The following is a 25,132-nucleotide window of genomic DNA, read 5'->3' as shown; positions in this document are numbered from 1 at the left end:
ACCAGGCGGAGTCCTGCTGGTCCCTCGCACCTGCCTTCTGGTAAATGGAGGTTCGGGGGTCTGGCCATGCTCAGCACGGGGTCCGATTTGGGTGAGTGCCCACCACTTGCTCTCCTCATTCCAAATGAGCCCATCACCCTTCAAAGCAGCGTTTCTCCATGTTGGCTGAAGAATTCTGGGAGTTGATGTCCACACATCTTTAGAGTTGCCAAGGTGGAGACGCAGTGGCCAAAGATTAGAAGCCCAGGATTTGGATCCTGCCAAGCTCAGTGCCCTCCTGGCGCTTCTGTGGCAAGTGAGAATAACCAAGAGCATCTCTCTGCTGCTTCTACAGTGGATGTGCTAGCATTATGGTGAGGGAAGCTCCTCCCTCCCTCTCTCTCTTCTTCCTTCCCTTCTTTTTCCTTCCTTCCTTCCCTCCCTCCCTCCTTCCTCATTTCCATCCCATTCCCTCCCTTTCTTCCTTCCCATTTCCTCCCTCTTTTTTCTTCCTCCTTCCCTCCCTCCCTCCCTTTCCTTTCTCTCTCTTCTTTCTTTCTTTCTTTCTCTCTTTCCTTCCTTCCTTCCTTCCCATTTCCTCCCTCCCCCTCCCTCCCTCCCTTCCTTTCTCACTACCTATCTCCCTTTCCTTTCTCTCTCTTCTTTCTTTCTTTCTTTCTTTCTTTCTTTCTTTCTTTCTTTCTTTCTTTCTCTCTTTCCTTCCTTCCTTCCTTCCCATTCCCTCCCTCCCCCTCCCTCCCTCCCTTCCTTTCTCACTACCTATCTCCCTTTCCTTTCTCTCTCTTCTTTCTTTCTTTCTTTCTTTCTTTCTTTCTTTCTTTCTTTCTTTCTTTCTTTCTTTCTCTCTTTCCTTCCTTCCTTCCTTCCCATTCCCTCCCTCCCCCTCCCTCCCCCTCCCTCCCTCCCTTCCTTTCTCACTACCTATCTCCCATAAAAAGTGACTGGCTGCTTTACTGGCAATGAAGAACCACAGCTGGTGCCAGGTCCAGAGGTTACACCAACCCCATGCCAGCCTGTATGCCCATCACCCGCTATGAAAGGGAGCCACTATCTTCCAGCCAGAAACAGGACTCGATACGGGCACCTCGGGGGCTGCTCTGCCCTTTTCCAAAGCCTCCTCTGGAACCAGCATCCTGATCCGCCTGGCTGCCACCCAACCCATAATGCATTGCCCAACAGGAGGCCTGCTTCCCTCCCTCCCCCCCATTTTCCCTCCTGCAAAATTGAGTTCAGCGGCGACCCCTTTTTCTTGCAATTCCTTTCCGTTCCAAGCGTCAGCAAACATCACCCACGCAGACCGTGAAGAAGAGTCTTTGGGGACTGGCACATCATCCCGGAGGGGGGGGGGGAGGGCTAAGAAGGGAAGCTGGGGATGATGGGAAACATAGTGCCCCGCTCTCAGGAAGAATGTTCCCTTCCTCTCCTCTCCCTTGGCCTGGGAAGGGCTTTCTGCTGGGGTCCTATTTTTTATTTTTATTTTTTCATTTTCTATCAGGGTCCTGTTTTTCCATTTTTTTCCCCCAGTCATTTTTGCAGCCGACCACAGCTGTCCACTTTGCCCAGGGCCGAAGAAGCAGTGGGAAAGGCTGCAGAATATTTATGTCTCGAGCAGACCGGATCACTTGCTCTATTAAGCACGGTTTAAATCATCCCTGTGCCCACCCACCCACCCCAGGGCCTTGGGGTAGGCATCGGCCATTAAACACCCCATTAGCCTGCATTTACAAATCTGCAAAAGGCTGGAGCTGCCCATCTGACGGCCGCCAAGGGGGAGGAGGAGAGACAGGAACACAGCCGCCTCCTCCATCTCAGCCCCCAGGCGCTCTTGGGCACTCATCACACACACACACACACACACACACACACACACAGAGAGAGAGAGAGAGAGAGAGAGAGAGAGCTAGAGCTCTCCCTCCACCCAAGAGGAAGGGGCGAGCTCACTCCCTCACAGTCACAGTTCCCTGGAAACTCTGCTCTACGTCCCAAAGTCCGTCTAAATCAAGGGTCTCCAAACCTGGTAACTTTACGACTTCTGGACTTCAATTCCCAGAATTCCTCAACCGGCATGGTTGAGGAATTCTGGGAGTCGAAGTCCTCAAGCCGTAAAGTTGCCAAGGTTGGAGAGCCCTGATCTAACTATCTTCTGCATTGTCTGATATTCAATAATGGAGTTCAGGGCTCTTGGATGTTCTTTGAGCTGGGCTATTTTCCCACAAACACGTTGTCACCAGGCTAGGTACCTTCTTCAATTCATGAGAAAAGACTTTTTAAAATAATAATAATAATCATAATAATGTATGCATAGCATTACTATCAAATCCAAACACGCAAGGGAATTCCTTAAGGGTTGGTCTCCCAACACATCATCTGTCAGAGATGATGCATTGCGGAGGAGCAAGACAACTCAGTTCAAACAGTTTGTGTGAGAGAAAGAGGGTGAAGACAGCTCCTCCCTAAGAGTTCCCAAAGTATATGCCTTATGGAAGTGTTAGCATCCTTTAGTTGGGCAAGATTCTGTCTATGGGTGAGGAACAATAAAGAAATTTGCTAGGAAGAATCACAATGTCTTTGTTGGTTTTGGAAGCTTCCTTCCTTCCTTCCTTCCTTCCTTCCTTCCTTCCTTCCTTCCTTCCTTCCTTCCTTCCTTCCTTCCTTCCCTCCCTCCTTTCTCCAGATTTACAGAAGGCAGAGCCTGCATTCCGGAGGAGCAAGAGACAATTCAATTGGTGAAGATGGTTCCTTCCTAATGGTTCCCAGATATATCTTTAAGGATGCAAATGGACTGTTTTAATCCCACAAGATTCTGTCTATGGGTGAGGAACAATAAAGGAACCTGCTTAGAAGAACCTCAACGTGCCTTTCTTGGTTTTGGGAGCCTGACAGGGATGGAGAAATCAGTGTGAGAGAAAGTGGGTGAAGATGGCTCCTCCCTAACAGTCCCCAGAGTATTTATTGCCTTATGGGGGTGTTTGCATGCTTTAGTCTGGCAAGATTCTGTCTGTAGGCGAGGAACGATAAAGGAATCTACTTAGAAGAATCACAGTGTGTCTTTCTTAATTTTGGGATCTTGACAGGGACGGATAAATCTAAAAGAAGAAGGAACAAAGCCTTCCAGTCCCCAGGAGCATCAATCATTTATTCCAGAAATAATGCCTGTGACTCTTACCAGGGGGAACATAAATGGAAGCGACTGCAGTGTTTGTGAGTGAGTGGACCCCTGCTTAGACTGCTGGATCAAAGAGGGTTTAGCTCCAACTTCTGCTGACCTTCTCGCTCCTGGCTGCAGCCCCTCCCCCGACAGAGAGATTGGCATGGGATGAAACATTAGCAGTGGTCAGAAAGACCCTCGAAGCCCTCCCTCCCTCCTCCTTTTCTCGCTCCGGGCCACAAATCCAGCTGAGCTCCTCTATTAGTGCGAGAGACGTTTGTCAGATCTCCGAGCAGACACATGACTAATTTCACAACGTTAATTTGCCTCAGCATATTAGAAGGCCTTAATTCTGTCCCTCCGGATCCTCTTATGCCGGCTGTTACCTTGTAGGCACCGCATAACGGTAATTGCCATTGTTAGCGGAGTTGTGTGTGCTGTGAAAACAAGAGGGACCAAGGAAGATTGGGCTTGACATGATGAAAGGCGAGTGGGGGGGATGCCAGCGGACTTTTGCCACAAGGCAAGCGGAAAAGAATGGCAAGGGAGAAATCCGGGTCGGCCATAGAAACATAAGAGCACATCTAGGGAGCCCTGGGCACTTCCAAGGGCACCTTAAGGTGCTCAGAGAAAGACGGGACGGGCAAGCTACGAACTCACTCTGAAGGTCTATGAATGCCCTCAATCACCCCAGTCATGGTTGCCCCAAGGAGAACTGAAGAAGCTGCTTGGAGAGGAAGCGAAATGTTTTCAAAGAAAAACAAAACCCCAAGAAAGTCCAGTTACCTTTTAGAAAAAGCACATTTGGGATATGAATTCACTCAAAAGCAGGGCAGTTGGCATTACCAGTGGTCCTTGACTTTATGGCCACAGTTGGGAACAGAATTTCAGATAAGTAAGTTGTGCTCAATTTTACTTCTTTTTTTGCGTTGGTTGATTGTCATGTCACTTTTTTCAAGGTTCCCATAACTTTGAATGGTTACTAAAGAAATTGTTGTAACAACTACCTATATCAAAACACCTGACTGGAAAAAGAAAGAGAATAAAGGCAAGCAGGCAGGCAGGAAAAAGAAAGAAAGAAAGAAAGAAAGAAGAGAGAGAGAGAGAGAGAGAGAGAGAGAGAGAGAGAGAGAGAGAGAAAGAAAGAAAGAAAGAAAGAAAGAAAGAAAGAAAGAAAGAAAGGAGGGAGGGAGGGAGGGAGGGAGGAGAGAACGGGAGAGAGAAAGAAAGAAAGAGAGAAAAGAAAAATGAAAGAGAAAGAGAAAGAAAGAATAAAAGAAAGACAGAGAAAAAGAGAAAGAAAAGAGGAAGGAAGGAAAAGAGGAAGGAATGGGAGTATGGGAGAGAGAAAGAGAGAAAAGAAAGAAAGAAAGAAAGGAAAGAAGGAAGGAAGGAAGGAAGAAAGAAAAAAAGTTTGGAAGGGGAATTCTGGGAGTTGAAGTCCATAGGCCTTACAGCTGCCAAGGTTGGACACCTCTGCTCTAAGGAGAACTTCCCTTTCCAGCTTGGTGCTGAAGCATATGGAGATGGACCTTCCCCATCACAGGTCTCTTTTTTCTGTGGTGGCCTGAAGACCAAGGTCCACATCATCTTCAGCTCCAGGCCACAGGCCACCCAGAACCTGCACCTAAACAAGGCTACCTCCAGAAGTTCTAGGTGCTCCAACCCTGGAGGTATTTAAGAAGAGACTGGACAGCCATTTGTCCAAAATGGTATAGGACCTCCTGCTCGAGCAGTGGGTTGGACTAGAAGACCTCCAAGGTCCCTTCCAACTCTTGTTACTCTCCGCTAGCTAAAGTGGCCGATAAGAAAAGAACAATCCAACATTCCTACAGTAAGGCGGTATCTTTATGGCCCAAATGAAATATGAAATATTCAGAACATTTTAGGTCCTCTTCCACGAGCATATAAGAAACATGCAAAGCCACGATCTCTTGTTGAGAGGAACATCCAATAAATAAATCACAAACCGGCCATAGCTGAAACCTACTTTAGACTGAAACTTGCTCCAAAAACAAACAAACAAACAAAAAATCCATCCCCCAGTTCGAATCCTGCCTTTCCACCATGTCTAAAATATTATTCCTTCCCCCATTTAAAAACAAAAACAAAACAGGCTTTGAAGAAAGATTTCCTGCCTGTATTAAGCTGACTTGAGATGGAGTTTGACAGTCCAGCATCAAAAGAGAGCTGGAACCGTGCAAAAGGAGCCTCTGGAGAACTTGGGATGAGTCAGGCTAGTCACAAGCAGCAATTCCATCGGCACCCACTGAGCTCATCGCCTGGATTGGATAATGACATTGCCGTGGTGAGTCAACAGCCTCTGCCACTCATGCCATCACTTCGTCATCCTCCCAAAGAGAGCGCAAACACAGAACCTGATTCACTTCACCCGATGAAAAACAAGGCACTGGATATGCCCACTTTCCCAGGGCCAACTCCAAAATTTACGCTTGGCAGCCTCTGTCAGTGCGAAAAAGCCGTCCAGAATCCCCCAGGAATGGAGAATATAGTATTAAATTCTGTCAAGTCCTGGCAACGACGTGTCTACTCAACTGTGTTTTTCAAAAATAAGGGTATACAATTCCCATCTTTTGCAGCCCAGCTGGAAAAGACGGTGAGAACGAAAAGAAAACCTGGAAATGCTCTGGGTAAGCAAGACCAATTTTGCTCTTTCTCTCTTGCTGAAAAGCCACAGGGGAAGAGAAAGATTTCAGCATTTAAAATGTAGATTTTAGAGGACCGGAGGAGGCTTCGTAGCCTGGCAGAAACCACTCCAGCCTCGGTGCCCATAGAGGCATTCAACGTCAACTCAACACTCAGTAAAGTTCCCGTTGGCTGCCCTTGACATTCATCACTCTGGCAGCCTTCCGGCTTGAGAGATCTTGCCAGCAGCAGCTCCCCCGTCAAGGAACAGCTGGAGGGTGCCCGAAACAAGGTCCTGAGGTGCACAGACTTGAAAATAAGCCACGTCGTAGCCAAAAGGGCATCGCCAGGTAGCATCTGAACACTCACCGCTTGGATGTCCTCAATCGCAGGATCTGGCTGAAGAGGCGCATCCAATTCTCCTCCGCTTCTCCACCCTCTGTGTCTTCTGGGTCCTTCTCCTTGAAAACCGGGGCTATCTGTCAAGAGAAATGCATGGGTCACTCCAGATGAAGCTTTCCCAGAGAGAATACCAGAATTGGAAGGGGCCTCAGAGATCCTCTAGTCCAACCCCTTGCCCGAGCAGAAAACCGTAAAACATTTCAGACAAATGCCTGTCCAATCTCTTCGTGAAAGCCTCTAGTGATGGAGCAACTACAACTTCTGGAGGAAAGCTGTTCCACTGATTAATTATTCTCACTGTCAAGAAATTTCTCTTTAGTTCTAGGTTGGTTCTCTCCTTGATTTGTTTCCATCCATTGCTTCTTCTCCTGCCCTCTGGTGCTTTGGAGAATAAGTTGATCACAACCCCCCCCTCTCCTTTGTGGCAGCCCCTCAAATATCATGTCACCCCTAGTCTTCTTTTCATTAGCCTGGACATTCCCAATTCCTGCAATGCTCTAGCCTGTGAAATGTGGTCTTACTAAGACTTTATAAAGCGATACTAACCCTTCATGTGATCTTGATTCTATCCCTCTGTTAATGCAGCCCAGAACTGCATTGGCTGTTTTGGCAGCTGCCAAAATTAATATATGTCTTTTCCCGACTCTCTTTCCATACTTAGTAGTTCCTGTTATTCTGCGTAATGCCTAGGTAAAATTTACAATACCTAGGGAAATATATATAACGTATTAAAATAACACAGACGTTTCCCATTTCGCCTAAAAAAACGCCAGGCATCCTATAGATTTCCTAGGCATTGTAGACAGTGCCAGCTTTTGACAAAATTGCCGGTAACATATATTGGGAGGGTGTTTACATAAAAAGGTTTAGGGGAAAGAAGGCTTTTCTTCCTTATTCATCTGCCAGAGGTTGTAGCCGTTTGCCCAAGCTTCCTTTCCTTTCTGCAATAACCCTGTCAGGTTATTCTGGCTGATCTTCAAAACTAGATTTACGGCCAGGATTGTAAGGAGATTTTCCTACCCAAAGGAGGGAAGTGTGAGATGTGGTAAGGAGGAACCCAACATGCATTCATAGCTTGTTTGCTTTCGTCGTGCTTATTTTCGGGCTTAAAAAGTATTTAGTAGAGTTACAAAAGGGAGTAAGCCGATTGCTTACGTTTAACGGTTGTTTGAAGTTACAACTGCTCTGAAAAAAAATGTGACTTATATTCGGTCCTCACACTTATGACCATTCTCACGGTCATCTAATCAAAATTCAGGGGCTTGGCAAATGGCAGGTATTTACGACGGCTGCAGAATCCCAGGGTCGCCACTTGTGACACGCAAAAACAATGAGGCCAGCCGGATTCACTGAACAACTTTGCGACTTCCCTTACAACTTCGGGGATTCGCTTAACAACGGGGGCAAAAAAAAAAAAGTTATAAAATTGGGATCAACTCACAACAATTGTCTCGCTTAGCAACAGAGATTCTGTTCCCAATTGCAGTTGTAAATTGAGGATTATCTGTACACAACACATACAGGTAGACCTGGACTTACGACTACAATCGAGCCCAAAATTTCCATTGCTAAGCAAGACAGTTCTTTTGTTCCATTTTATGACCGTCCTCACTACAATTGTTAAGTGAATCTGGCTTCCCCATTGACTGTGCTTGTCAGAAGGCCATAAAAGGAGATCACGTGACTCTTGGGACACAGCAACAGTCGTAAGTATGAGTCAGTTGCCAAGCTTCTGAATTCTGATAACGTGACCAGGGGGATGCTGCAACGGTAGTAAGTGTGAAAAATGGTGATAGGTCACTTTTTTCAATGCTGTTTTAACTGTGAATGGTCACTAAGTGAACTGTCGTAAATTGAAGACTACCTGTATTTTTTCTGCCATTTATGTCTAGCCTGCCATTCTCTGTTCTGTTTTCCATGACAATCGCAACTACAGGGAGTCCTCAACTTACGACAGTTCGCTTAGTGACCGTTCGCAGTTACAAAAGCACTGCCAAAAGTCACTTATGACCGTTTTTCACTCTTACGACCGTTGCAGCATCCCCCTGGTCACGTGATCCAAATTCGGATGCTTGGCAACCGACTCGTATTTATGACGGTCGCAGTGTCCTGGGATCCCCTTTTGCGACCTTTTGACAAGCAACGTCAATGGGGAAGCCAGATTCACTTAACAACCGTGTTCCTGACTTAACAACTGCAGTGGTTCACTTAACAACCGTGGCAAGAAAGGACGTAAAGTGGCAAACAAGTCACATGACTGTCTCACTCAGCAACAGAAAGAGTTGGGCCCAATTGTGGTCGTAAGTCGAGGACTACTGTGGCTGTAGAAACGTTCTCCATAGTAGTAACAACCGGCCTCCTCACTTAACAAGTGCGGTGATTCACTGAACAAGGCTGGCAAGGCAGTTGTAGAATGGAGCAACACTCCCTTAACAAACGCCTCGCTTAGCAACTGAAATTCTGAGCTCCTTGGTGGTCGTAAGTCGAGGACTACCTGTACTTTGGCAGTCTTTCTGAATTCCCAGTCCTTCCTTGCAACATGCAAACTATCGAATGTTCAATGAAAATCCCCTGGGTCTTCAAAACCTGATGTGACATTTCTTTCAAGAGCGCATGTAAATTCACGTCCCCAGCCAGCTCAGCTCTGAAGTCTCCTCTCTCCGTTTTCATAAATGCATCCACAAATATATTAAATGACCGAGGGGGCATCGCACCTGCCTGTCTCAGGCATGAATAATTTGCTAAATAGTTCGCTTATTTGCATCCCTATCTTTCTCCTGCCATGCGCTGACTGGTCTTTTTGAGTCAGCCCCCAAATTTCGACTCTGCTACATTCCCTTCCAAATATTCCATAATTCATGCCTGTTCTCTTTATCAGGAGGTTTTTTCTCTAAATCAGCAACTGTATTTTCTCACTTTCAAACGTTTCTCAGTGGCTGTCAAGGACCAATAACAGACACCCTCCAATCCAATTTCTGACAGCAAGGAGAATTAATCGGTGGTCGGTCTTGCCTTCGGAGGTTGTGGGTGCTCCATCACTGGAGGTTTTCAAGAAGAGACTGGACAGCCATTCATCCAGATGAATAATAATAGACTCTCCTTCTTGAACAGGGGGTTGGACTAGACAACCTCTGAGTTTCCTTCTAACTCGGTTCTTCTGTATTCTGAGATCCAAACTCAAAATAAGGAGAGATTTCCTGGTTGTGAGAGATGGTTGAAGAATAATTTGGGGTTCCACGAGCCAGGAGGGGGCAAGAACCAATTTTAAAAAATGAAATCCAGACATACTGTGAGAAAGGGGACTCATTTTGAACTCAGAGATGCTGGTTTTAATCCATGTCCTTCCTCTGCAGATGTGCAGTTTGAGATGTTCCTGATCTGGGCTTTGATCCAGAGGTGCGTGTGAAATTTGGAAAGGTAGATCTCCCTCATATATGTAGATTTCACCTCTGGCCATCTCTCTTTATCCTGGGAGGGATTCCTGCCTCCCCATGGAGCCAGAGAGGTGCTAAAAAGAGGGGGGGGGGCGATCAGAGGTCTATCAGAGCTATGAAACAATGGAAGATTCTGCCTCCAGATGATGCAGGCTCTCCATCACTGGAGGCTTTCAACAAATGATTGGACAACTATTGGTCTGGAATGGAATATGGTCTTCTGCCTTGAGCAGGAAGTTGGACTAGAAGACCTCTGAGGTTCCTTCCAGCCCTAAGATTCTATATTCTTTGCACAGGATGTCTCACATTTTGCTGACTCTTCCCACAACCCCATTCTCAACCTCTGGTGGTCTTGGAAACCAAATTCAGTGAGCCAACAACTTCTCATGACAACATTCAAAACTCCCTCCTCATCTCCAGCCTTCCCAGCTTACAACCTTCTCATATCTCACATCAGTTCTTTCATGGATGCCAGCACCAAGAATCCCAAAGATGCTTTTTAAAGAGGCAACTGGACTTTCTTTCTTGGTTTTTTCCTGAAGACGTTTCGCTTCTCATCCAAGAAGCTTCTTTAGTTCTTCTTGGATGAGAAGCACCTTTGGGAGAACCATGACCGAGAATCTCCCACAGGCAACACCAAAAATGTTCATTTCTATTCCAGGCCACACCTGAACAGGTACCTGCAATCCTTCCAGCCGCATTTCCTCCCTTCGTCTTCAACCCAAGTCAGATTATCTCGTGCATTTTAAATTCAGCCATTCTGGGGAGGCCTCTGCTTCCCCCACCTCCAAACCGATTTTGTATTTCTATCAAGTGCATTCTCTCTTTCCCCTTTAATACAAACCAGCCCTTGTTCGCTTTGACGACATTCCTTGAAATTATCTTTTTTTCTCTCTGTGCACGATACTCAATATGTATTTTCCTCATTTTTTTTGTAGCCATTATTCTCGGAGATGCATTTTTTTTCATTCGCTGCCTTCTTTTTTTACATTTCCCATTAACACCACAGAATTCTGTGGCACTGGCAATATTTTTCCTAACTCCTTTCCAAGCATTTTCTGCATCCACTTTCCCTTCCTTCTGTTGGGAGACAGGTTGCTGTTATTTCACCAAAAGCTACCAACATCCAGAACCCCTGCTCAGAATCACAGATGCCTGACAGTTGGGACTGACCTCAAAGGTCATCTAGTCCAACCCCCTCCCTGCTCAATGAAGGATCTCTTAAAGTATCCCCAACTACATACAGTCCCAAATGGAAACAGCCCCTTTTACAGAGGGTCTTTCCTGCAATCCAATCCAATCCAATCCAATCCAATCCAATCCAATCCAATCCAATCCAATCCAATCCAATCCAATCCAAGTCAACCCAACCCAACCTTGGTAGTACAGGGGTTTAAGGCACCCTGTTATTAAGCTTATTAAGACCAGCTGCCTGCAATTACTGCAGGGTTCGAATCTCGCCAAGGCTCAAGGTTGACTCAGCCTTCCATCCTTTCTAAGGTAGGTAAATTGAGGACCCAGTTTGTGGGGGCAATAAGCTGACTTTGTATAAATATACAAAAGTATGAAGGCTATTGCTTAACGCACTGTAAGCCGCCCTGAGTCTCCGGAGAAGGGCGGCATATAAATCAAATTAAAAAAAAAAACAAAAAAACCGAAGTCAAGTCAAAAGTCCTAAATGGAAACCGCTCGTTTTACAGTGTCCCCCCTGCAATTCAATTCAATTCAATTCAACCCAACCGAAGTCAAGTCAGCTCAACTCAGCTCAAGTCAGCTCACTTGGGCCAAATAAAGGTTAACAGGCCAAGAAGAAAGGGGCAGGGACCTGCTAGTCATTTACTTCTGCAACCAAACAGCCCAGAGGGAGAAGTTTGGCTGAGGCACTGGGAATCTGTGGATCTCCTTGCTTCTTGCTCTTTAAGATCTGCTCTTTAGAAGGACCATTAAACAAGAACAAATACGGGGAAATTCCCATGTGGTCCTATCTGAGAAACTCATTTGCACAGCAATTGGAAATAATTGCAGCCTTCCTGAAGCCTGAAGGAGGAAACAGGCTGTTTGTCACACCGGCAGCCCAGGCTGTGCACCAATTCATCACATTTGTCAGGTGGCAGCCAGTGAGACATTTAACTCTGCCTTGGCCCCCTCCCCCTGGCACCCCATCACTCACAGGCCACATTGGTAGGAAGCCCAGAAGGCCAGTGCAATGACTGACAATCTGACAGAGACCCTCACCCAAATGCCTCTTGTCCTCCGATGCAAACAGCCTGAACTGGCCAGAAACACCACTAAATTATTGCTGGGGTGTTGGAGACAACCATGGGTAAAATATGGAGGTGGGCAGAAGGGCACGGGTTACCAAGGTCTGCCAATCCACTCTAAATGATACATCAAAACCATTTTTACAAGCAACATTGCACTACCGGGCTTCATGTGCCAGTCAAGACTTTGAGGTGTTTCCATAACTGCCCAGGATTGTGCATTACTGTCAGGCTCAAAAGATAGATAGATAGATAGATAGATAGATAGATAGATAGATAGATAGATAGATAAATAGATAGATAGATAATAGATAGATAGATAGATAATAGATAGATAGATGGATAGATGGATAGATAGATAGATAGATAGATAGATAAATAGATAATAGAGATAGATAGATAGATAGATAGATAGATAGATAGATAGATAGATAGATAGATAGATAGATAGATAGATAGATAGATAGATAGATAGATAGATAGATAGATAGATAGAATAGGTAGGTAGGTAGGTAGGTAGGTGGGTGGATGGATGGATGGATGGATGGATGGATGGATGGATGGATGGATGGATGGATGAAGGATGGATAGAAGCACTGGCAACTCCTGAGAAGAGAGATTCTACAAAAACTCAAGAGAGCCACTGCCGCCCGGCTAGCTGGGAAAGATGACCTCAGGGAAGGAAGTTTTGGAGCTCCCTGAATGGCAAAACTGAAACTTTTTGTGCTGTGAACTTGGGGAACAGGTGTTGTACCTTCTAGCCTTCTTGACCTTGGAGGACCACTCGGGCAAAATGACACAACACGCTGGGTGGGATTAGCCTGGGGTTAAATGTAGCTCTCTGTGGTTGAGCTCCCTCTCCCTGCTGAGTTGCTGGTGCCCCCGATGTGTCTTCCTGGCTCAAACAAGCTCATACCAGGATCAGTTTATTAAACATTCATTCATCAAGAGATTCAGACAAGCCATTTTTCACAGAGATGTTTCACAAGTTTGCGTTTTCCCCTCGGGACTCCTGGCTGCTTTACACTTCGTATTTTTCATGTTGTGTCATCTTCCCTTTTGTAAAAGTGGCCACATATGTCTTGCTTCTGCAAAGGATGCCTTCAAACATCCCATCCTCATTTCCCACTAGAAATCAGCTGCCGATTCAAAATAAAAAGCAGAAGGAAAAAAGCCCAAAACCCAAAGAGGGAGAATGCTGTCTCAAGAATTAGCAGCTTCAGGAACATTGAAAGATCTCGAAGAATTCGAAAGATTCAGAAAGCTGCACCTGTTGCAGCTGCAGCTAAAGAGACTGTAGAATCACAGAGGGGGAAGGGGCCTTGGAGGTCTTCTAGCCCAACCCCCTGATAAGAGCAGGAGACCCGGTTCCATTCTGGACATAGGACTGTCTTCTTCCTGGTGGCATAGTGGTTAGAAGGCAGTATTGCAGGCATTCTGCATTCCCACAGCCTGGAGTTCAATCCTGACTGGCTCAAGGTTGACTCGTCCTTCCGTCCTTCCGAGGTTGGTAAATGGGGACGGAGATTGTTGGGGGCAACAAGCTGACTCTGTAAACCACTTTAGAGAGGGCTGGGAAGCACGATCAAGCAGTATATAGAAGTCTACGTGCTATTGGTGTTGCTATTCTTAGACACCTCCAGTGAAGGGAACACCTACAACTTCTGGAGGCAAGTCGTGAAGTCTTCTCACTGTCAAGAAATTCCTCCTTAATCCTAGGTTGGCTCTCTCTTTGATAAGCTTCCACCCATTGCTTCTCCTCCTGCCCTCAGGGGCTTCCGAGAATAACTTCCAGTCAAGGATTGGAAGATGCGATCATGTCTCCCCCGTCCTTCTCTTCCTTCGACTAAAGAGACCTCCTTCCCTCAACCATTCATCATACAATTGAGCTTCCAGGCCCCTCATCATCTTGCTTGCTCTTCACTGCCCTGAATATAGACGAGCTTCCCTAGCTGGACAATTGGCTCTTTCTCTGATTTAAGTCTGTTGAATTGAACCCACCAAGAAAGAAGGGCAGGAGAAAAGGGTTGTTGGCCCCCATCCCAGGAGTGAAATCCGAACTGGTTTGCTACCAGTTCACTGGCCACGCATGCATGCTGTGTGCCAAATATACACTGCGTGTGCATGCACAGTGCGCACCAAAAGCCCACTCTGCGCACTGCGTGCACATGTGCAGTATGTGCCAAAAGGAGGCTTGGGAAGGTAAGTAGAAGCGGGGTGGGGGGATCAGCTGTGGCGCACGATTTAGCTTTGCTAAAAAGCAGGATTTCCTGCTTTCTAACTAAGCTAAACCCTGCTGCACAGCTGATCATTGGAAATACCAGTTCAGAGGAACCGGTAGCTTTTTTTTTTACTACTGGTTCACCCGAACTGGTAGTTTTTATCACTACTGATTTGCCTGAAGCAGAGCGAACTGGTAGCATTTCACTCTTGCCCCATCCCATCTCTCCTGATTTCCCCTAGCAGTTCTGGGAGACCAACTGAGGAAGCAGCACCCGAGGGCAGAACAAGAAGCCATGGATGGAAAGTAATCAAGGAGAAACCTAGAACTAAAGAGAAATTTCCTGGCAGTGACAACAATCAACCGGTGAAAGGGATTGCCTTCAGAAGCTGTGGGTGCTCCATCCCTGGAGGCTTTTAAGAAGAGTCTTTTAAGAACAGTCACTTATGAGTGGGGGGCTGGACTAGAAGACCTCCAAGGTCCCTTCCAACTCTGTTATTCTGTATTTTGTAAGTTTGGTTTGGCTAGTCTAAAGAAAAGAAGGGGAGACAAGATAGCAGTGTTCCTGTATTTGAGGGGCTGCCACGAAGAAGAGGGGGTTAAATTATTCTCCAAAGCACCAGAGGGCTGGACAAGAAACAATGGATGGAAACTCATCAAAGAAAGAAGTAACCTGGAATTAAGGAGAAACTTCCTAACAGTGAGGACAATTGACCAGTGGAACAGAAGTTGCCTCCAGAAATCGTGGTTGCTCCATCATTGGAGGTTTTTAAGAAGAGACTGGACAGTCACTCATCTGAAATAGTATAGGTTCTCCTGTTTGAGCAGGGGGTGGACTAGAAGACCTCCAAGGTCCCTTCCAGATCATTCATTCTATTGCTTTCTATTGCCTTCTGCAAGGTACCTCGAAAAAGCCTGCAAGAAGGAGAGGACCAACCCACCCCTGTCTTTCCTGTAACTCCTCCTAGAAAAAAAAAATCCTGATTAGCACAACAACGTTGTTTGGGGTCTTCTCTTCATTGTAGCCTGACAACAATTCTCTCTTCGTTACCAGCTCAGTTACTAATAGAAGGCCTCTGTTGGTTCACAGCAGTTTTCTGCCTCCACACCAGCCAGCAAGATCATCATCCCCCTCGCTTCCCTCCCCCAGAGCTGGTGTGCTGATAAATCCCGCTTCCGGAGATGTGGCTTCTATTTATCTGTCATGACTAATAAGTCATTCCAGGCTAGGCTCCATGAGTAAGTGGGACTTTACGGGGAGACAAGCTGAATGAATAAACAGAATCGGGCCTTTCTCGAGAAAGCAGCAGGCAAGGTTGACTATTAGACCGAGCTATCAGGAGAAGGGAGAGCGCCTTGCTTGCTTGCGAGCCCCAAATCTGAATTTATCTCTTTTTTCCATCTTGCTGGCGGTCTCACAGGCCCCTATCGGCAAAGATTCTGCAACGTTTGCAGATGTGCCAGCAAAATTGGAGGTTCTCTAGGTTCTCCAGATGTGATACGTGCAGGAAGCTGCCTTGGAGCCAGCTAAGTTTGGATGCCTGTATGTGTCACATCTGGAGAACCTGCGGAGGATGGAGAACTTGGAGAACAAGGAGTTTGGCACCTCCAGTTTTGCTGGAATGGCAGATGTTGCAGAATCCTTGCCAATCCCAGCAGCTCAACTCTTGATGAAGGTTACAGAGGACAATTCAGGCTGCCATCCTGACTCACACCTGCTCCAAAAAAGTCCTCTCCCCCCAAGATGGAGTCCCGAGAGTGGTCACCTGATGGTTGGGACATGGACCCAAGGGCCACTGGTCCTGTTCAGAAGGGGGCCACAACTGTGCTGAGTGGACCTATGGAGCAGGGGTCTCCAACCTTGGCCACTTTAAGCCTGGCAGACTTCAACTCCCAGAATTCCCCAGCCAGCTGCTCTGGAGGACCCAAGGGACATCAGCAGACATGTCCCCTTCTTGTGGAATTAAGGGGTTTATGTAATGAGCAATTAAAAATGGGATTTGGGAAGTTTCTCCTTGCAAGAAACCTTGTGGAAGATATCCACTTTCCAAAGTCATGACAGAGAAACACCTCCAGCCATTTTTCCACTGAAACCTACTTACAAATGCATCCCCCATGGCCCACGAAAAATGAAACGTCTGCAAGAAAACCACCAAGCTCAGAGAGCACCAAGGACCCTCATTTCCCAGTCATCTCTACCCAACCCACCAGAGCAGGAAGGTAGGGAATTTTAGGGATCCCCTCTCCTAACGAAGCCCATCTGGTGCGACCAAGAAGAGGGGCCTTCTCCGTGGTGGCTCCCTCCCTGTTATTTGAAGGATCGTCTGCTCTCAGTTGCATCCACTTGACCTGACCCACTAAAGCAGGGAGGCTGGACATGTTACAGGTCCCCTCTCTTAAGGAAGTCCATCTGATGAGACCCAGAAGAAGGACCTTCTCCTTGGTGGCTCCCTCCCTGTTATTTGAAAGACCATCATTTCCCAATCACCCCCACTTGATGCACCAGAGCGGGGAGGCAGGGCATGTTATGGCTCCCTTCTGCTACGGGGGTCCATCTGGTGGGACCCAGAAGAAGGGCCTTCCCTGTGGTGGCTCCCTCCCTATGGAACCTCATCCCTGCAGAGATAAGATTGGCCCCCACTTGACACTCTTTGGAAAGGCCCTGGAGACGTGATTTGGCCAGAGGGCCTGGGGACCCCAGGGGGATACGGAGCCCATCAAGAGGCTGCCAGGGTGGGGTGGGGTGGGGGTGGGGGTTATTGAGAGTTGTGTTTCAGGCTTTATTTCTGCAAATTCACCTAGAATCACTGGGAATGTGATGGGCGGCCATATACATTTTCTTAATAAAGAAATAAAAATAAATAAATGATTTCAGGCAACACAACAGGAGTTTTCCTGGCCTAGTTCTGGAGCTGGGAAAGCAACATTAAGGATGGGTATTTCTGAGTCAGCCTAAATCCAGAAAAAGGAGGGTTAACTCTGAGGGTCCTGCACTCTGGGAGAAAAGTCGTCTCACCAAGGACCCTCCTCCGAGACCCCCGGGACCAATTCGCTAATAAATGAAGGAGGGCTGGAGCCGAGGTGGCGCAGTGGTTAGGGTGCAGTACTGCAGCTACTTCAGCTGACTGCTAATTCAGCAGATCAGCGGATCAAATCTCACTGGCTCAAGGTTGACTCAGCCTTCCATCCTTCCGAGGTGGGTAAAATGAGGACCCAGATTGTTGGGGGCAATATGCTATTTAGTATACTGTCTTTGGTGTAAGCCGCCCAGAGTCCTCGGAGAGTGGGCGGCATAGAAATAATAATAATAATAATAATAATAATAATAATAATAATAATAATAATAACAACAACAACAACAACAACAACAACAACAACAACAACAACAACAATAAATACTCCTTTTCCAAGACTCTGCATCTTCTGGATGCAGAGTCTTTTCAACTATAACAATAGTTGAAAAGAAAAAAGTATGGTTCATTGACATTGCAATACCTGGTGATGCACGAATTGAAGATAAGCAGCAAGAAAAAAATCACAAAGTACCGGGACTTACAAATTGAAGTTGAGCGACTGTGGAAAAAGAAATCGTGTGTTGTCCCGATTGTAATCGGAGCCCTCGGAGCAATACCCAAAGGACTACCCCGCTATTTAGAAATTCTAAATTTGCCGGACTTGAACATTTTGACTCTACAAAAAACCACCTTACTCGGAACAGCTTACATCCTCCGACGATACCTTAACAGTTCCTAGGTCCTTGGTTAGGACTCGAGCTGCTGAGCTATTAACCAGCCTCAAAGGCTGTGAATCTCACTAAAGATTAACCAATAATAATAAATACTCCGTTTCCAAGACTCTGCATCTTCTGGAGTCTAAATCGAACCCATCAGGACCTTCCTCACTGCCTTCTCCTCTGCTAGGGGGGCTTCAGACAACAGAGGCGTCCAAACCAAAGCAACCCCCCTGCCTCCCTCCACCCCACCCCACCCCACCCCACCCCAAGCCAGAACCAGCAACCCACCTGCCCTTCTCCAGTTCCCAGCCGGGCTACGTTCCCTGCAGTAGCTTCCCTTCCTCTCCTGCGCTTCCTCCCCGGAGCTGCTACTCATCTCCTTTCCGGACTCTGATGCCCCCCTGCCCCTCCCGCCAGGTTGCCCCACCGACCCAATTCCGAGCCGGAGCAACTTTGAAGAAGACGAAAAGGGCAGCTGCGGAGCATCGATTAACTCAGGGCTGGATGGCTGGGAGATTTGGAGCCAGTGTCTGTCCGTCTGCCTCTGCCTCTCTCTCTCTTCTCTCTCTCACATTCACTCTTTTTCTCTCTCTCATTCTTTTGCGCTCTCTTTCATGTCTCACTTTCTCTCCTCATTCTCTCTCTCACTTACTCTCTCACTCTTTCTCACTCTCTCTCACTTCTCTCTTGCTCTCTCCTCATTCTTTTTCTCACTCTTTCTCTCTCACTCCCTTTCCTTCTCTTTCTTGTGCTCTGTTTCTCGCTCTTTCTTTCACACTCCCTTTCTCACTCTCTCTCTTCATTCCTCTCACTTTCTCTCTTTCTCTCTCTCACTCAATCCCTTTCCTTCTCTCTCTCTCTCTCTCTTTCGCTGTCTCACTTCTCACTCTCCTCATTCTCTTTTTCTCCCTCTTTCTCCTCGTGCTCTGTGTTTCTCTCTGTTTCTCTCACTCTCCCACGCTCACTACATCTGAAGCCTCGCCTTCTGGATACAAAGTCAGGCTTGGCACTGGCTTAATTTGCCAAATCCCTTTTAATCCTGGCATGCTGGCACAGCCACCCGCCCCCCCTCCGAGAGCCGCCCCATGGCTGGTAATGGGGGGGGGCATCGGTGCAAGCGGCTGGGCTCTGCAAAGAAAGGCCCCCTTTGTCCCCCTTGGCTGCTGCCTCAGAGACCGGCTTCCCCTTCCTTCCTCATCCCTGCTTCAAAAGGATGGGAGAGCCTGCAGCCTCCCACACTCCCTTTTCCTAAAGAGGGAGTCCTCGTCTTACACTCATTCGTTTAGTGACAGTTCAAAGTTGCAACAGCACTGAAAAAAGTGGCTTTTAGGACTGTTTTTGGCACTTAGGACCGTTGCAGCCTGTCCAGAGTCACTAAATTGATCAAAATTCAGGTGCTTTATAATTCACTATTTAATATTTGTCTTCTCATAAAATACATTATTATATTATGTTTATATGAATTATAAAGGCAGAACATACATGCTGATATGGAAATCTGTAAAATTATACTGTATTGTTGTGTTGTTTGTATATTTAATTTGTTTGTATTTGTATTTGTATTTTTTCTTTTTTTCTTGTTTTTTTTTTTACTTGTGATTTTTAAACTTGGAAAATGTTCAATAAAAACTAAAAATAAACATTAAAAAAAAGAAAGAAATTCAGAGGCTTGGCAACCCAATTCGTATTTATGACGGTCGCAGTGTCCTGGGGTCACGTGATCAATTTTTGTGACCTTCTAACAAGCGAAGTCAATAGGGAAGCCGGACTCACTTAATGACCAAGTGCCTAGCTCAACAAATGCATGGATTCATTGAACAATTGCAATAAAGCTCACAAAATGGGGCATAACTCACTTAATAACTGTCTCGCTTAACAACAGTCGAGGGCTACCTGCATTTACTCATTGAAGGCTGAAAAGGAGCATAAAATGAAGAGGCTGCCTCCTAACTGAACATCAGCCGGTCCTTTCTCTACATGACAGGCAGTCCTCGACTTATGACCACAATTAAGCACAAAGTTTCTGTGGCTAAGCGAGACAGCTGTTAAATGAGTTTTGGCCCATTTTATGAGTCTTTTTGGCAAATCAGTTGCTTGGTCTCAAGAAGACTCTCCCCACCAACCCTGACAGGACAAGCCCTCGTATGTACCCCACTCTCTTCTCCCAAAAGGCAAGTGGACTTCCTTGGTTTTTCTCTTGGAAACGTCTCACTTCTCATCCAAGGAGCTTCTGGTTCTGAAAATGCTTCTATGGATGAGAAGCGAAACGTTTTCAAGGAAGAAACCAAGAAAGTCCACTTGCCTTTTGGGAAAAGCACCTCAATCAGAATAGAGCTAGAAGGAAGGGACCTTGGAGGTCTTCTAGTCCAACCCCCTGATCAGGCAGAAGACCTTATTCCAGTGTTTCTCAACCTTAGTAGCTTGAAGATGGGTGGACTTCAACTCCCAGAATCCCCCAGCCAGCAACGCTGGCTGGGGGATTCTGGGAGTTGAAGTCCACCCATCTTCAAGCTTCCAAGGTTGAGAAACACTGCCCTATATCATTCTGGAAAAGTGTCTTGTCCTGTCTCTTCTTAAAACCCCCCAGTGATGAAGTACCTGCAACTTCTGGTGACAAACTGTTCCACTGGACAAGTATGACCTGGATGACTGAACATCTCCTTAGACACCCATTCCCTCCTAGCACTGATATTACTTAGTTGGGTCATGAAATGTCTGCAAGGAAACTAAGCAGAGACCACCAAGGGCTCCACTATCCTCCTCCTCCTCCTCCTGATGGTGTTCCCCACTTGGGTCATGAAACGTCTGCAACAAAACAAATACGCTCAAAGGCCATGTACCTGCTGGCTCCGGGCAGGAATGAATGCTTCAGCCCCTCTCCCAGACCAACATCTGGACAGTTGACTCACCCACCTGCCAACCTGTGGCTCAGCACCTGGGCAGCCTCTTCCCTGGGCAAAGATCACCCCACCAGAGAACCCCTGGATTTTCCAGGGTCTCCAACTCTCCCCTCCCCCACCCCCCAGGGGCATTTCAACCACTGCTGCCAAATTCACACACGTCATTTAGATGTGGGCATGAAAGCTGCGTCCCAGCACTGACACCTTTGGCATCAGGAGACGAGGAGCTACGAGAAGGGGTGGGGGTGGGGGTGTGGGGGGCACTCAGAGACATGGCTGCCTCTGGGGAGGGTCTTCAGGGGAAGAGGGAGAGAAGCCGGAGGGAGGTCCCAACGCCATCCAGAGAGTTCAATGACTTCATGGAGGGAGGAAGATAATGAAGGAACAGGCGCATTAAATGCTCGAACCAATATCTTGTATCACTATTCGCATTACATGGGCTCCTCCGGGCAATTTCATCGCATTAATAATGAATGCTGCGTAATTAGTGCAGCTCCCCCCTCCTCCCCTCCCCCACCGTGGGGAATCTGCTTGAAGAGGGGGGGTGTGGCGGCAGGGGAGAAAGGTGGGGGTGGGGAGACAAGCACTGGCTGCAATTCTGTGGCTACCCAGTCTGGAGGGAGCCCATTCCTCACGTTTGGCCCACCAGCCTCCGGAGGGACTGGGTTTGGTGACCGTAGTGCCAGGGACGGGCCAGAGAAAAGGGGCTTGCCGTGTTTTCCCTGGGGGTATCCCTGCATTCAACATGGTGGCATCTCTAGAGATGCCGGAATCATAGGGGTGGAAGGGACCTTGGAGGTCAGCTATCCTCAGCCTGGGGACTTGAAGATGGGCGGACTCTAACAGCCCCATCCATTGCTGTGCAGGCTGCTCTCGCAGCTACAAACCAGGAGACGGTGAGTTCTAGTCCCACTGTAGATACGAACTCAGGCTGGGTGACTTTGGGCCGATCACCAGGAGACAGTGAGTTCTAGTCTCACCTTCGGAATGAAAGTATCTGGGTGATTTTGGGCCAATTTGAGCCCTGGTAGCGCAGCAGACTAAAGCACTGTTATTAACATCAGTTGCCTGCAATTATTGTAAGTTCAAATCTCCCCAGGCTCAAGGTTGACTCAGCCTTCCATCCTTTCTAAGGTAGGTGAAATGAGGACCCAGATTGTGGGGGCAATAAGCTGACTTTGTATAAATATACCAAAGTATGAAGGCTATTGCTTAGCGCATTGTAAGCCGCCCTGAGTCTCCGGAGAAGGGCGGCATAGAAATCAAATTTAAAAAACAAAAATTACCAGGAAACTGTGAGTTCTAGTCTCACCTTGGGCAGGAAAGCTGGTTGGATGACTCTGAGCCAGCCCCTCCCTCTCAACCCCCCCTCCCCCGAGTTGTTGTGGTGGTGGTGAAAATAGGAGGTGGAAGCTGTATTATGAGTGTTTGCCACTTTGTGTTACTTATGAAGTAATCAAGTCAGGATATAAATATGAATAACGGAGCTTTCCAGTCACACAACAAAATTAGACTCTTGGGCAACCCACAGATCTCCTCTGAAAAACGGCCCTTCCCTGCAGAGCAGATTCGAGACAGGTGCACAAAAGTCAGGAGTAATTGGTTCCCTTTCTCGGGCTTTTTAAAAAGTCTTTTCATGTTAAATAAATGTCAGTTAGGAAGTGGTGATAGTAGCATTGGTAACAAGCCGCAGTGCCAATGAATGCGATGAGGCATCATTCACAAAAGACCCCCTCCTGTCCTGATGCCTGGCACAAGCACGTGCCATTTGCATCACAATATCAACACTTGTCCCCTCCAGATGCCCACAGGCATTGGTTACTGTTAAAGTGCCATCAAGTTGGTGCTGACTCTTAGTGGCCAACTAGATAGATTTTCTCCAGGAGGATCTACCCAACCTGGTCCTTCAGATCTTCCATCAAGTCATGTCTGACACGTAGCAACAATACAGATACATTTTTTCCAGAATAATTTGTCTCCAACCTGATCCTTCAGGTCCTTCCGGTCTTCCTATAGTGGACCCATCACCCCTACAACGGAGTTCATCCCCCTGTCCGCTGGCCCTCCTCTTCTTCTCTTTCCTTCCACCTTTTTCCAGCATGATCAACTTCTCCAGAGAGCTGAGTCTTCATGTTGATTGATGGACTGTGTGCCATCAAGTCCTTGTTGACTCTTAGCAACAACATAGATTATTTTTCCAGGATGTCCTGTCCCCAAATTGGTCCTTCAGGTCTTCCAACAGTTGACCCATCACCACTACAATTGAGACATAGAATCCTAAGGCTGAAAGGGACCTTGGAGGTCTTCTAGACCAGCCCCTCGCCCAAGACCCATCCAACTTTGGTTAGTCTTCTTCCTTTTCTCTTTTCTTCCACCTTTCCCAGCATTACTGACTTCTGAGCTTGGTTGTTTTCTTGCAGATATTTCATTACCCAAACTAGGTAACATCATCAGTGCTAGTCATCTAGTACTAGATTCATCTAGATGATTACCACCGATGATGTCACCTAGTTAGGTAACAAAATTATCTGCAAGAAAACAACAAAGTTCAAAGAGCACCAGGGACTCCTCCTGTCAACTCTGAGCTACAAATAATCTCCTTTGTTGGCATCCCTGTCTTCTCCAGAGAGCCAGATCTTCATGTTGATTGGTGGATCAGATGCCATCAAGTCATTGTTGACTCTTAACAACAACATAATTTTTTTTCCAGATAATCCGTCCCCAATTCTTCCTTCAAGTCTTCCCACAGCAGACCTACCACCTCTTCAACTCAGTTCATCCACCTCTCTCATCTGGTCCTCCTTTTCTTCCATTTCCTTCCACCTTTCCCAACATCAGAGCCTTCGCTCAATGGGTCTCCAGCCGGATAATTTGAGCCTGGCCATTTTTGCTTCAAGGAAATACCCTACATTGATTTGTTTGATGATCCTTTTTTTTTTTTAAATCATGGATTTGCCAGTCTTCTCCCACACCCAAGATCAGACGTGTCAATACTCTTCCTATCCCGCTTCTTCAAAATCCAATTTTTGCTTCCGTAAAATGCCACAGGGAATACAGTTGCTTGCATGATTCCGATCTTTGTAGATTTAGACACATCTTGACAACCGAATCTCTTTTCCTTCAAGGCTGCTCTAACAAGCGCTTGTCTGCAGCTTATTTCTTGACTGCTGGTTCTTTACTGTTGATTTCCTCTTCCTCTCTCTCTCGCTCTCTCTCTCTCTCTGTGTGTGTGTGTGTGTATGTGTGTGTGAGCACGCACGCATGTGCACGCCTTCAAGTCAGTGTTTACTCCAGGCAACTCCCTAGCATTGAAGTATTGTTGCAGGAGGTAAACTGTTCCAAGTAAAGCTGACCCAGGGGGTTTTTGTCAATACTGACGGTGTTCAAGTGATGCTCCAGATGTTTTGGGATTGTACCAATGGCAACTCTTCCTCTTCTCTTCTGCTCTCTCCAGGTACTGCCACATCCGCTTTCCAGACTTTTTGGTCTTTCTTACCGACAATTGTTAAGTCCAGGGTGTTATGTGGCAGGCCTGTCTGTCTGAATCCTAAAGTCCCAGAGCAATTTAACTTCTTCATTTTCTATGAATTTCTCTATTTTACGGTCCCACCAGTTCTTGCTTGCAGTCAAATGATATTTCTTGCAGATCTTCCCATGCGCCATTGTTGCTACTTTGTCGTGCCGCTGCTTGTAGTCAGTCTGGGCGATCTTCTGTCAGTAGCTTGCCAGGTGGTCCCCTGTTTCTTCAGCTTCTTTGCAGAAGGGGGTGTTTGCTGTCTGTTGCTGTCTTCTCCATTCTGGCTTTGTATGCATTGCTTTAAAAACTTGGTCTTTTCCAGCCAGAATTAGCCCATCTGTCTCTTTAACTCCTCTGCTCTTAGATATTGCCAGGTCTTGTTATTAACTGCTTGGCTTGCTATTATTTTTAATGTACTGGCCATGTAAAGCTTTATCTTCCCCTGCTTCTTTTCTTTTCTTAATTTGATCTTTCTTGTAAGTCAGTTTGGTCTCTCCACTACTCAGCAGACCTTCCTGGGATACTAGCTTCAGTGTATCATCTTTTACTTTATCCTTCAGATATTCATCCCTTTTTTCTTCTTCCATTGTTTGATGTACTCAAAACCGTCCGTATCTACCTGTTTTCTCTGGTCAATAGTGTCTGTCCATATCGCTGCCAGGATGAAGGCAGCGAGTGATTAATTGTCCTTACCTTCTTGGTCCTTCCATCCAGGGCCTGCTTGAGTCCAATCCAACAGCTCAATCCAGCTTTGTATTTCATGACTAGAATTGCCTGAGTGTTAATTGCCTTGAAGGCATTTCCTCCACTGAGTTTGGACTTTAAGACAAAATAGCAGAACAACAAACTAACAGAGTTAGAAGGGATCTT

The 25,132-nt window shown here is 46.7% G+C and overlaps 1 protein-coding gene across 1 annotated transcript in view; it reads right to left on the bottom strand.

Annotated features, from left to right (window-relative positions):
- The window catches only part of CNTFR (ciliary neurotrophic factor receptor), a 298,801-nt gene that overhangs the window by 219,757 nt on the left and 53,912 nt on the right, over positions 1–25,132 (bottom strand). The window contains exon 2 of the mRNA XM_070936027.1: positions 6,164–6,273. The gene's annotated coding sequence lies outside the window, so the exon portion shown is untranslated. The remainder of the gene's footprint in view (positions 1–6,163; positions 6,274–25,132) is intronic.

The sequence above is a fragment of the Pituophis catenifer genome, unplaced genomic scaffold, assembly GCF_029215685.1.
Source record: "Pituophis catenifer annectens isolate HBS135680 unplaced genomic scaffold, rPitCat1.0.hap2 SCAF_2, whole genome shotgun sequence".
NCBI classification, from domain to species: domain Eukaryota; kingdom Metazoa; phylum Chordata; class Lepidosauria; order Squamata; family Colubridae; genus Pituophis; species Pituophis catenifer.
This window is presented reverse-complemented; position numbering and strand designations above follow the sequence as displayed.